This window comes from Notamacropus eugenii, chromosome 3 (assembly GCF_028372415.1).
Source record: "Notamacropus eugenii isolate mMacEug1 chromosome 3, mMacEug1.pri_v2, whole genome shotgun sequence".
Classification (NCBI taxonomy): domain Eukaryota; kingdom Metazoa; phylum Chordata; class Mammalia; order Diprotodontia; family Macropodidae; genus Notamacropus; species Notamacropus eugenii.
Genome location: NC_092874.1, coordinates 38,947,503 through 38,961,105, shown reverse-complemented (window position 1 = coordinate 38,961,105; position 13,603 = coordinate 38,947,503). Strand labels below are relative to the sequence as shown.

The 13,603-nt window shown below is 41.2% G+C and overlaps 1 protein-coding gene across 1 annotated transcript in view; it reads right to left on the bottom strand.

Annotated features, from left to right (window-relative positions):
- The window catches only part of COL6A5 (collagen type VI alpha 5 chain), a 116,893-nt gene extending 103,654 nt beyond the window's left edge, over positions 1 to 13,239 (bottom strand). The window contains exon 1 of the mRNA XM_072651298.1: positions 13,016 to 13,239. The gene's annotated coding sequence lies outside the window, so the exon portion shown is untranslated. The remainder of the gene's footprint in view (positions 1 to 13,015) is intronic.
- Between the last annotated feature and the right edge of the window lie 364 nt (positions 13,240 to 13,603).

The window sequence follows — 13,603 nt, the reverse complement described above, 5'->3', positions numbered from 1 at the left end:
AGACAGAAATTATTTATCTGGAGTAAACAATTTGAAAAATAAATTCACTAAAAATGCAAGGTCAAATGGTGATTTTTAAACAAATCTCAGAGTAGCGTCTACTCCTTGATCAAGCTTTTAAAGCCATGAGTGATTGGAAGAGGGTATCCAAACTGAGAAAAAGTCACACAAAACTCAATTGACCTGAATCAAGGGAAAGTCCACGTTGAAAATCTGAGTTATGAGCTCTTGCTTTTTGCCTTTAAAGCAGGGGTGGGGAACCTGCAGCCCTAATGCCACATGGGACTTTCTAGGTCCTTAATTGTAGTCTTTTGACTGAATCCAAAATCAAAAGGCCACACTTAAGGACCTAGAAGGCCCCATGTGGCCTTAAGGCCAAAGGTTTCCACCCCTGCTTTAAACTCTCCTGGTAACGGTGCTAGTACATAAGTATTTGGGGGATACATGTGAAGGGTTGTAGATGGAAAAAAACAACAAAAAGTGTATCATTGTTGTAGCAGTGGTAGGTGCAATATAGTAGATAATAAGAGAATTAGCCTCAGAGTCAGGAAAGTCTGAAATTAACAACTGACACATATCAATTCTGTGACCCTGGGAAAGTCACTGGTCTTCTTCCTACCTGTCTGATAGCTTCTTCTCGGTCTCCTTTTCTGGATCTCATTCAGGCCATACCTGCTAATAATAGGCATTCCCTCTAGGCTCTATCCTGGGCATTTTCTCTTCTCCTGCTATACCATTTCTTTTTGTGATCTTATCACTTCCTCTGGATTCAACTGATTTTGCTACGCAGATCTGTTTATCCAGCCGTAGCCTCCCTACTGATCCTCAGTCTTCAATCTCCATCTGCCTACTAGACATCGCAAAAGAATGTCCCATAAACATAAATTCAGCACATCTAAAACTGAATTCATTATCTTCCCCCACTCCCCCAATCTTTCCTGCTTTCAAAGTTCCCTATAACTATTGAGGGCATCTCCACCATCCCAATGACCCAGGCACCGGATCATCTATGACTCCTTGCTCTTTTACCCCTTCCTATCCAATGTGTTGCCAAGTCCTGTCGATTCCATCTTCACATCATCTTTCTTATTATCCCCCCCCCCCCAGCCCCATTCTCTCCTCTGACACTACAACCATCCTGGTGCACCCTGGCTCACCCACCTGTCAAACTGATCTTCCTGATGCTCAGGTCTGACCTCTCCTACCCTATAAATTCCAATGGCTCCCTATTACTTCCAGGATCAAATATAATATCTTCTGTTGTTCTTTTAAAATCATTTGTAACCTGGCCCCTTTCTAGCTTTCCAGTCTCAAGCACTCTGTCATCTAACGACACCAGCCTCCTTGCGGCTCCTCTCATTGGGTACTCCAAGACCAAATACTGGTATGGGCTGTCCCCCATATCTGGAATGATCTCCATCCTTGTCTCTACCTCTTGGCTAAATCTCATCTAAAATCTCACCTTTTCCAGGTGCCTTTCCCAGGCTCGTTTAATGCTAATGGCTTTGCCCTAAGATAATCCAATTTATCATATGTTATATTTACATAATATACATTATATGTATGCATACCTGTGTATATACACACATATAATATTATCATATGTGTGTATACAGTCTTGTTTGTACATAATTGTACATTTTCTCCCCGCTTAGACTGTGTGATCTGGAAGAGCAGGGACGGTTTCTGTCATTTTTTGTATCCCCAACAGTTAGCACAAGCACCTGGCACACAGTAAGTATTTAATAAATTTTTTTTGACAATGCTTTAGACAACTCTGTAAAAGTTGGGAAGCAGCTAAGGCACCAGCAGATCCAGTGGCAAAATTAAGAGTGAAGAAGACCTAGGTTTGAATCCTGCCTTGTTCATTTACTAGATAGGTGACCTGGGGCAAACCATTTGATGTCCCTCAGCTTCAGTTTTCTTATTTATAAAATGGATGTGGGATGGGCTGGCTAGCCTTGAAGATCCCTTCCAGCCATGAATCGACAAATCTATGATCCTCTGAAATCTCAGTTTGGGTCCAAAAAAAATAAACAGCAAACTAAGGGTGACAATGAAAACAGAAATTGGGTTGCTAGGCCTAGATGGTGAAAAGTGAGTTATAATGAGTCACAGAAGAGGTCAGGTGGCCTAGTTTTCCAAAAAAAGTAGAAACATTCCAAAACAATGTTGTGGGACCAGCTGTAGTCATCCCGGGAAGCCGCTTAAGAGGTGCAGTGCTGCAGAAAATTAGGTACAAATACATTTGGGCGTTTGCTAATCATTTAAGGGACCGAAGGTTGAATCACCAGAGCCTTCTTTGGCCAAATGAAGCAGGCTTCTTTTCCAAACTAGACTAACCTGGGATGTTGGCCACACTGGCCAACATTTACTTTACAAAAGTGAATGTTTTAGTAACTATAGCTAATATCCACACTAGCAAAAAAGCACTTATTAAGGCCTTACGATGAGCCAGATGCTGGATTAGGTACAGGAGACACAAAGACACAGAGCCTGACATCAAAGATACTGTCCTACAAGGGCAATGAGAAATTTTCTGCCATTCCTTTGTCTGGAGGTTTAATATAACAAATGTTAAATAAATATAATAAATGTTAAATAAAATATATTTAGTGTACAAACAGGCCTTTTTCCAAATATCTTGTTATTGTCATTGTTGTTCAGTCTTTTCAGTTAGGTCCAACTCTCTGTGACTTCATTTTGGGGGTTTCTTGGCAGCGATACTGGAGTGGTTTGCCATTTCCTTTTCCAGCTGATTTTACAGGTGAGGAAACTGAGGCAAACAGGGTTAAGTGACTTGCCCAGGGTCACACAACCAGTAAGTGTCTGAGGCTGGATTTGAACTCAGGAAGATGAGTCTTCCTTAACTTCAGGCCCAGAGCTCTATGCGCTATGATGCTACCTAGCTGCTCCCTCAAATATTTTGCCAGCCATCAAATAAAGCCATTCATATATTTAATATAAAAGATTAACACTTCCTGGATAATCATCCTGAGACTGGAGAAGGGGAACGCAACCAACAAGCCTTTATTAAGCACCGTCTATGTGTCAATCATTGAGCAGTTCCAAAGAAGCTATGTTCTACTGAAGGAAACAAAGTATGTGTATAAGGATGAATATGAGTACATATAATATGTATGTATATATATGAATATATACATACATGAATACACTTATATGCACTTGTTCAGTTGTTTCAGTCACATGTGACTCTTTTTGATCCCTTTGGGGTTTTCTTGGCCATTACAATGGAGTGGTTTGCCATTTCCTTCTCCAGCTAATTTTACAGATAAGGAAACTGAGGCAGAGTTAAATGATTTACCCAGGGTTGTACATCTAGTAATGCCTGAGGCCAGATTTGAACTCAAGAAGGCCCAGCATTCTATCCACTGTGCCACCTAGCTGCCCTTTTTATGTGTATATAAACATCCATGTATAAAAGTACAATTTACATATAGACACATATATACACACACATACACATGCATTGCATATGCATGTAAATATATGTACATATATGTACGCATATATACATATACATATGTGTGTGTATACATACATACACACAATAAAATAAATACAAGACAATTGAGCAGGAGGAGGAGCTAGCTGCTGGGAGTATTGGGAACAGTATCCATCTAGATACTGGTCTAAAGGAGAAGCTGTGGAGCTCTGTTTGGAAGTCGCTTCCTAATCTTGGACATGTCATGCTTCTGTGAACACTCCCTATTCCCAGATCCAAGTGACATCAGTCCATAGGGCAACTGGGTTTGTGACGGGTCCTCTGTTCAACAATCTGCACATTCCCAAGGCAGAGGGGCAACAGCAACCATGAATGAACTTTCCTGGGAAGATTATTGAGTCAGAAATCTGAAGGCTGGATCTGAGACAGGGAGAATCTGAAGATGGAAGGAGCAGTTAGGAGGATAGTGTGGGAGACATGACATAGGACTGAATGAGAGTGGTGACAGGGAAGGTGAAGAAAAGATGGATATGAGAAATGGAGATGCAATATCCACACATAGGATATGGTGTTTGCCTATGGAAAGGTAGAGAGGGAGAGAGAGGAGCAAGGAAGACTCTAGGATTTCAAGTTGGCATGACTGGGAAGATGGTGGCACTTTTAATAGAAAGGTGTAGGTTTATAGAGTAAGAAGATAAGTTCAGTTCAGCACATGTTTAATTTAAAGTTCAGGTGGGATATCCAGGTGAAGACATCTAGCAGAAATTCAGAGGCACAGCATTAAAGTTCAGAGAGATGAATTATTCACTCAACATATTGAGCTAAGTACTAAGAATAAAAAGAAAGGGAGAAGTATGATCCATGTCCTTGAGGAGTTCACTTTGTAATGGAGGAAGATAATAGGTATGTATACACAAAATAAATAGAGTGGAAAAATAGTTTTGGAAGATTTGTGTGTAGCTTTGATAGTTGAACTTATAGAAGATGTTCAGATCTCCAAAGAAGAGAAGAAACTCCAAGGCCATTTCATGGGATACTTCAACTGATGTTGTAGAGATGGATGATCAACCAGCAAAGGTGACTGCGGAGCAGTGGTTATAGAGATAGTAAGAAAATCCAGGGAGGGAAACCAAAAACTAAGGAAAGGTATATATAGTCAGGTACATATGATTAGGACTAAGAAAAGACTGTCAGTTTAATTGATGACTGGTAACTTGAAAGAGCTGTTTCAGTAGCTGTGGCTTTAGAGGCCGGATTGCCAAGGGCTGACGAGGGAGCCAATGGTAATGAAGTGGAGACAGTGAGTATGAGCTACATTTTCTAGAATTTCAGTAGTGAAAGAGAAAAGAGAAGACAATTGCTTGAGCTGCTGGTACGTCTGAGGAAAGTTTTTTGTTCTTGTTTTGTTTTATGGATGGGGGAGACCTGGGCATAATTCTAAGCAATCAATAAGGATCTAAGATACTGGGAGAGGCTGATGATAGGGTGAGGAAAGGCCTGATGGCTTAAACTTCTAAGAAATTAGTCAGGGATAGGACAAAGGGCCCAAACAGAAAGACTAACCCTGCAAAGGAGAAAGGCCACTTCAGTCTCTGAGATCAATATATCAGTGGAGAGGATGCATGCAGAAAAGTTTTGAAAGGCCAAGATTTTCTTTGTAGACAGGAGACCAGATTTTCTTAAGGAATTGAAAGAAAATTTGGAACATTTGCTTTGAGAAGGAAATTAAGGAGTGCCTCAGCTTTCCTTTCCTGCTGTTTCTACCTCTACCTGCAAATGGTAGACCTTTACTGCTAAATTTCTCTGTTCTGTAAGACATTAAATTTCTTATTTAAATCCTTATGACTTATTTAATTTACGTCTTTGAAAGGACTTCCCTTTGATAGATTTTGTAATGTAACTCTGTATATGAATTCCATGCTGGAGGGAAGGTAAATGGAGGATGTAAATAGCTGGGTTGACACAAATAAAAATAGACTTATTCATTCGAATGTCTTTTGGTTTACACTTCTGTCCTCATAGTCAGTATTTCATTCTGATAGGAGAGGGTGTACCATGAGTTCTAAGCTGGAAAGGATCTTATGGTGATAACTTTTATTTATGACTTTTTGTTAACTTCCCAAATAGCAGAATTAAGTTGGATACAACCACCCTCCCCCCCTTCTTTCCCTGGGCTAAAATAAGTTATTGTTGTAGGAATCAGATGGCTTAAAACCTAGACACCTCAAGCTAATCTCCCAACTCGGAGAGAGGGTTATGGAGAGATAGAGAACAAAAAGCTCTTAATCCATGATTGGCACAATGAAGGATAAAGATGTAGTTGGAAAAAATGGGCCCCTCCCATGTCACCCACTGGGAGGAGGGAGTAGGAAGATAGGGTGCCTAGATCTACCTTGCCTTACAGTAACACCTGCTTATTCCATTTACCAAATCACTGTACCTATTCACTACCTGTCAAATAACCCTAGCCCTACTTGCCTGACACCTGTCGAAGCCTACACCAAGTATACGAAACTTGGAGATCTGTCTGAGAAGCCCTGAAAGAACTGGAGCAGATCAACATCAAGGAAAACTGGATGTTTTTTAAAGTCAATTACTGTACTTTGGTATCTCTAGAATACAATGCCTAATGTAAATACTGTAGACTTAAAATGCCATTATTTATCAAAGGTGCTTTGAACAAGGAAGGGAAAAAAATATATGAAATAATCACGAAAAATTGACATGTGGGAGAATCATTGTGTTTTCCTATAAGATTCATTAAATATTCAGTATTTGCTGATTAAATATCCAACAGCAAGTTCACTGTGTAGCTACAATGAAGTCAAGGAAATGTTTTTCCAAACATAATATTTATTTTCACAGGCTCACAACATTCCAAGATATTTCATCACATTTCATTAGTCTCTGAGGGTCTTTTCAAATCGAAAGTATTTTTTTACAATTTGTTTAAAATCCTTTTAGATGCTTTAAGTGAAAAAAATAATTGTTTACCCACTATGATGAATGCTTTGCTATTTCATACTTTAAAGGTCTAAGACTATCAACTTACAGATTATTCATTATGTGAATGACTTTGTGGAAATGTTTGCTTTCTTGTTACCAATAATATCAAAACTGCATCAGAAAGTTTCCCATTTCATAGTCACAGAATCTCCCAGAGTTGGAAAGAATCATCTTTAGTCCAACCCTGATCTAAAAAATGCCCTATACCTTCCTTGACAAAGAGTTTTGTACTTTCTGCTTGAAGACCTCTAATGCCGGGAAATTCATAATTTACCAGGGTCATAAGCTGTCAGATCACTCATCGTCATCATCACTGACATTTATATGGAGCTTATTTTGTACCAGGCACTTTATAATTATTATGTAATTTGATCCTCCCAACAACCCTGAGAGGTAGATACTATTGCTATCCCCCATTTTACAGATAAGGAAACTGAGGAAAACAGAGGTTAAGTGACTTGCCCAGCATCCCACAGTTACCATCAGAAACTGGATTTGAACTCAGGTCTTCCTAACTCCAGACCCAACCTTCTATCCACTGTGCCAACTAGCTCCCCTCCAGAACATAGATTTAGAGCTAGAATGAATCTTAAAAGTCATCTAGTTTGTCTCCGACAGAGACAAGATTAGAACCCAGGTCTTTTAGGCTCCAAAGCTAGCTCTCTATCCATTCCACCAGAGAAATCAAGAATCCTCTCAAATGCACAGAAACCAAATTTAAACACACCTAGGAATGATTTAACAAAATAAACAAAAACACAATAGAAAATAGATAATGTTAATATGTGGTTTTCTAAGGCAATACATAGCCTGCAGGGATCCTTCTGTATGACTCCATTTCTATTTGAATTTGATACTCTACCACTCTGCCTCTAGCATAATAATAAATAATCTTATTATTAAATAATTATTATCACAAAATAAATAATCTTGTATTTATATAACATAGTTTATTTACAACCTCCCCCCAAAACCTAGTCTGATGCCCACCTGGGGCCATCAAAGGTTCTCAAAGGCAATGCCAGCCTACTGTACTACAGCTTTGACAAGTTCTCTTACAATGACTCTAAATATGCATCCAGTGATCTCTATGATCTAACAACCCATATAGCTAGATTTGAGAAGCTTATTCCTTGAATCCAATCTACCATGCAATAATAGTTTGAGATATAGCAACTCATGAAGAACATCTACTAAAGGTTGAGAGGGGTTGCCATTTGCATTGGTGGAGGGAATAACCACACTTAGAAAATCATAGTTCCAGGGCGGAGCCAAGATGGCGGAGTAGAAAGACACACATACGCTAGCTCCCAACCCACAGCCCATAAAATATCTGTAAAAAAGAACTCCCAACAAATTCTGGAGCAGCAGAAGCCACAGAACAATGGAGTGGATGAGATTTCTGTTCCAGAGAGCCTGAAAACCTCTCACAAAAGGTCCTTCGCGCTGCAGACCAGGAGCCGAGCCCAGCCCTGCCTTGGCCGCGCGGCACCAAGAGGAGCAAATCTGAGCGGGCTTCAGGGATGGAATCTCCAGTGGCCATGCAGGTCCCTTCACCCACAGGTGACAAGGGTCAGTGAGAGGGTCTTTTTGGCAGGTCGAGAGGGGAGTGGGGTGCCCCCATAACTCAGGCCCCCTCGGGAGGCAGCAGCAGAGGCAGGAGCAGACAGGGGCTCCCCAAGCAGGCAGGAGCCAGGATCCATTGTTGAAGGTCTCTGCATAAACTCCCTGAGGGAACTGAGCCGTGAGGTGGCCCTGTCCCCACCTGAGCACCTGAACTTAATCTCACTCTGAATAGCAGCCCCGCCCCTACCAAAAGCCCTGAGGCTGGGAAGCAGCATTTGAATCTCAGACCCCAAGCTCTGGCTGGGAGGATCTGGAGGCAAAGTGGGTGTGAAGAGAATACTCAGAAGTCAAGTCACTGGCTGGGAAAATGCCCAGAAAAGGGAAAAAAAAAATAAGACTATAGAAGGTTACTTTCTTGGTGAACAGGTATTTCCTCCCTTCCTTTCTGAAGAGGAAGAACAATGCTTACCATCAGGGAAAGACACAGAAGTCAAGGCTTCTGTATCCCAGCCCACTCAATGGGCTCAGGCCATGGAAGAGCTCAAAAAGGATTTTGAAAATCAATTTAGAGAGGTGGAGGAAAAACTGGGAAGAGAAATGAGAGACATGCAAGCAAAGCATGAAAAACAAATAAACACCCTGCTAAAGGAGACCCAAAAAAATGCTGAAGAAAATAACACCTTGAAAAAATAGGCTAACTCAATTGGCAAAAGAGGTTCAAAAAGCCAATGAGGAGAAGAATACTTTCAAAAGCAGAATTAGCCAAATGGAAAAGGAGATTCAAAAGCTCACTGAAGAAAATAGTTCTTTCAAAATTAGAATGGAACAGATGGAGGCCAATGACTTTATGAGAAACCAAGAAATCACAAAACAAAACCAAAAGAATGAAAAAATGGAAGATAATGTGAAATATCTCATTGGAAAAACAACTGACCTGGAGAATAGATCCAGGAGAGACAATTTAAAAATTATGGGCCTACCTGAAAGCCATGATCAAAAAAAGAGCCTAGACATCATCTTTCATGAAATTATCATGGAAAACTGCCTTAACATTCTAGAACCAGAGGGCAAAATAAGTATTCAAGGAATCCACAGATCACCGCCTGAAAGAGATCCAAAAAGAGAAACTAGGAACATTGTGGCCAAATTCCAGAGTTCCCAGGTCAAGGAGAAAATATTGTAAGCAGCTAGAAAGAAACAATTCAAGTATTGTGGAAATACAATCAGGATAACACAAGATCTAGCAGCTTCTACATTAAGGGATCGAAGGGCTTGGAATAGGATATTCCAGAAGTCAAAGGAACTAGGACTAAAACCAAGAATCACCTACCCAGCAAAACTGAGTATAGTACTTCAGGGGAAAAATTGGTCTTTCAAAGAAATAGAGGACTTTCAAGCATTCTTGATGAAAAGACCAGAGCTGAAAAGAAAATTTGACTTTCAAACACAAGAATGAAGAGAAGCATGAAAAGGTAAACAGCAAAGAGAAGTCATAAGGGACTTACAAAAGTTGAACTGTTTACATTCCTACATGGAAAGACAATATTGGTAACTCTTGAAACTATTCAGTATCTAGGTACTGGGTGGGATTACACACATACACATGCACATGCACACGCGCACACACATAGAGACAGAGTGCACAGAGTGAATTGAAGAGGATGGGATCATATCTTAAAAAAATGAAATCAAGCAGTGAGAGAGAAATATATTGGAAGGAGAAAGGGAGAAATGGAATGGGGCAAATTATCTCTCATAAAAGAGGCAAGCAAAAGACTTTCTAGTGGAGGGATAAAGAGGGGAGGTGAGAGAAAAACATGAAGTTTACTTTCATCATATTCCACTAAAGGAAGGAATAAAATGCACACTCATTTTGGTATGAAAACCTATCTTACAATACAGGAAAGTGGGGGATAAGGGGATAAGCAGGGTGGGGGGGATGATGGAAGGGAGGGCATGGGGAGGAGGGAGCAATTTTAGGTCAACACTCATGGGGAGGGACAGGATCAAAAGAGAGAATAGAAGTAATGGGGGACAGGATAGGATGGAGGGAAATATAGTTAGTCTTACACAACATGACTATTAGGGAAGTCATTTGCAAAACTACACAGATTTGGCCTATATTGAATTGCTTGCCTTCCAAAGGGAAGGGGTGGAGAGGGAGGGAGGAAGAGAAGTTGGAACTCAAAGTTTTAGGAACAACTGTCGAGTACTGTTCTTGCCACTAGGAAATAAGAAATACAGATAAAGGAGTATAGAAAGTTATTTGGCCCTACAGGACAAAAGAGAAGATGGAGACAAGGGCAGAGAGGGATGATAGAAGAGAGGGCAGATTGGTGATAGGGGCAATTAGAATGCTCGGTGTTTTGGGGTGGGGGGAGGGGACAAAAGGGGAGAAAATTTGGAACCCAAAATTTTGTGAAAATGAATGTTAAAAGTTAAATAAATAAATAAATAAATTTAAAAAAAAAAAGAAAATCATAGTTCCTTGTACATAATGAGGTAAGCAAAATGCTGTATCTTAAGACTTCATTGATGCTTAGCAGTTGTGGAAGGCAGGAAGGTCCCTTATGGCACCGAAAGAAGGAATCCTCTGATATGGTAGAAAGGATATTGGATTTGCAGTCAAAAAACCTTGGTTTGAATATCAGTCCTATTATTACCTGTGTGACCTTGGCCAAGTACTTTCTGGGCCTCGGTATCCCCATTTGTAAAATGAAAAGGTTGGACTAGGTCTCTGAGGTTTCTTTCAGCATCCTTCAAATATATGATAATAACAACAATAACTCCTACATAAAACATACTATGTGCCAAGCACTGTGCTAAGTGCTTTACAATTATAATCTCATTTAATCTTTTTCCCCCACCAATTAACAAGCATTTATCAAGCACTTATGTGTCAGACACTGTGCTATGCACCAGGGATACATGTAAAAACAATTCTTAATATTAGTTTTTTAAGACTTTGAGTTCCAAATTCTCTCCCTTGTTCCCTCCCCACCCCCTCTTTGAGAAGGCAAGCAATTTAATGCAGGTTATACATGTGTAGTCATGCAAAACATATTTCCATATTAGTCATGTTGTAAAAGAAAATGTAGACCAAAAAAAAAAAAACTCAAGAAAAATTAAGTAAAAAACCTCAGAGATAGGTGCTATTATTATTCACAATTTACAGATGAGGAAACTGAGGCAAACAAGGGTTAAGTAATAATAGCCAATATTTATATAGCACAGTGCTAAGTACTTTACAGACATTATCTCATTTGATCCTCAAAACAACCCTGCAGAGTAGGCGTTATTATTATCTCCATTTCATAGATGAGGAAACTGAGGCAAACAGAGATTGAATGAGCTTCCCAGAGTCATTCAGCTACTTAATGTCTGAGGCCAGATTTAAACTCAGCTCTTCCAGACTCCAGATTTGGCACTTTGTCCACCATACCAACTACTTAGCTCAAAGATAGGCTTGGTCAAGTGCAGGTGAACAGAAGCAGTGAGAAGTATTTTGGTGGATCTAACAAATCTATGTATGATCCTAAGTAATTTTTCCCATTTTTATGCTTAAGAACACTAGACATTCATTCAAATTCTATGTTGATACTTACTGTAGCATTAAGAACAAAGGTAAAGGCATCATTTACCTTTAAAGATGGTATTAAGGTTGACTCTTTTATTCAAGACACTTTACCAACATGTGACTGCCTGTTACTTTGGGTAACGGAAAGAGAACTTCATTTTCACTACACTAAATGGGCTACACCTGTCTTAGCATGGCAAAAAGAACCAAAGGGAGTGTCTACTGAGATGCCAGATCACAGGATCACAAATGCAGAGCAGAAAGGGACTTCAGAAATCAGAGATTCCAACCCCTCCCTTTACAAACTGAAGAAACTAAGTCCCAGAAGGCAATAGTGATAAGCACAGGGTCTCATCGCTGATAAGCAGAATCCAAATGTCCCAATCTGAGCCAGAATACAGGTCATCTGATTCCCAATCCAGAGTTCTTTTCACCGTTCTTATTTTATTAGATTTGTTTTGTTTTGCTTTTGCCTCACGAGGAACATTCAGTTTCTGACAATTCTAGTCATGTTTTTTGGATACGAAAGTAAACAAAAGCTAAGGGAAAACTAAAACCATTATTCTGTATAAAACAAGCTACATATCCCGGTTGGTGACATTGCAACTATCACCTTTTTCCCTGCAAAACTCACACAAATGCACAGATACCAGAAAAGAAAATCCTAGATTGTTGGATTTGTACTCCAAAAGCAAATTCCCAGGAGCCCCAAGACTGTCCAAGTTCATCCGTACTTTGTAGGTTGCTCTGAACCCACAATACTTCTGGTATAATTTACTCTGCACCATATCATAATTCTCTGGCTTCACAACCCTATTTAGCTATACATCTCTCGACTTCATGGTACATCCCCACCCCACCCCACCCCCAAGATAATTGCATCTAGAGTTGTAAAAGGACCACAGAGATCAAAGAAGCATCTACCAAACCTCTGCTATTTACCAGGAACTAGGGATGCAAAGATTACCCAATTCACTCAACGTCCTCTTTTTACAGAGGAGGAGACTAAGTTACAGAGATAAGTGACTCCCTTAAGGTCTCCAACGTGGTAAAGAGCTAAGACTAGATTTGAATTAAAGTCCTCGGCTCTAAATGCAGTGGCCCGGACTTGAGGGGCAAGACAGCCCAGTGTGGCTCACTGGAAAGGGACGCTGAGTCCGGAGGATCTAGCTTCAAATCCCATTTTGGCCATATTCTAACCACGTGACCCGTGACTTTAAGAGCTAACTCTTCCTTGAGCCTCAGTGTCTTATCCTGAGAAATGAGATCGTCTGACTCCAAGACTCAAATGCTAAGTAAGATGTTTAATGACACAGTTCTTGTCTGAACCTTCCAAGGCCCTCACCCAGCTTCCTTTCCAGCCTTCTCAGCCCCAGACCCAGCACCCCTGCCTCACTCACCAAGCGTGGGGTTCGCCTGGGACCACGCAGAGGCCACGAGTGCGCAGGGCGCAAGCGTCCCGCGGGCGCTTCGCCGCCTGCCTCCCAACCCCAGGGCTTTATCCACGCGCCTCCTCCACGCCCCACCCTCCTGAGTTCCTGCCACCAGGTTCCCGGGGGCGTGAGGGGCAGCCCGGAGAAAGGGCGCGGAGGGGAGAGGAGGTGGGGGTGAGAGCAAAGTTCCCGCGGTTGGAGGTGGGGAGGGCTGGGCGAGAAGAAGCCCGGACTGTTGTTTCAGTGTTTTTCTAAAAGCCGGCTAGCATTGACCCTATTGCCCTGGGCCAGGCCTAGCTCCACCCGTGACTAGCTGCAGTTTTGGCTCGAGAGGCGCCGAGTGACCCCTTGTCTCCAGCTGCTGGATCTTTTCTTCCAGCCTCTCTTTTCTCGGAAACTTCCCGGGGCTCTGAGCCATGATAGAGAAGCCTTGGAGTTCTTGGGAACCCAGGGCAGTCTGTGCTGGACAGCGGCCAGCGTCCAGCCGCTGCTCAACTGCCCCGCAGAGGAAGAGGGCATCGGCTCTGTTAGGTCGCACCCGAGACTGGTCTGAAG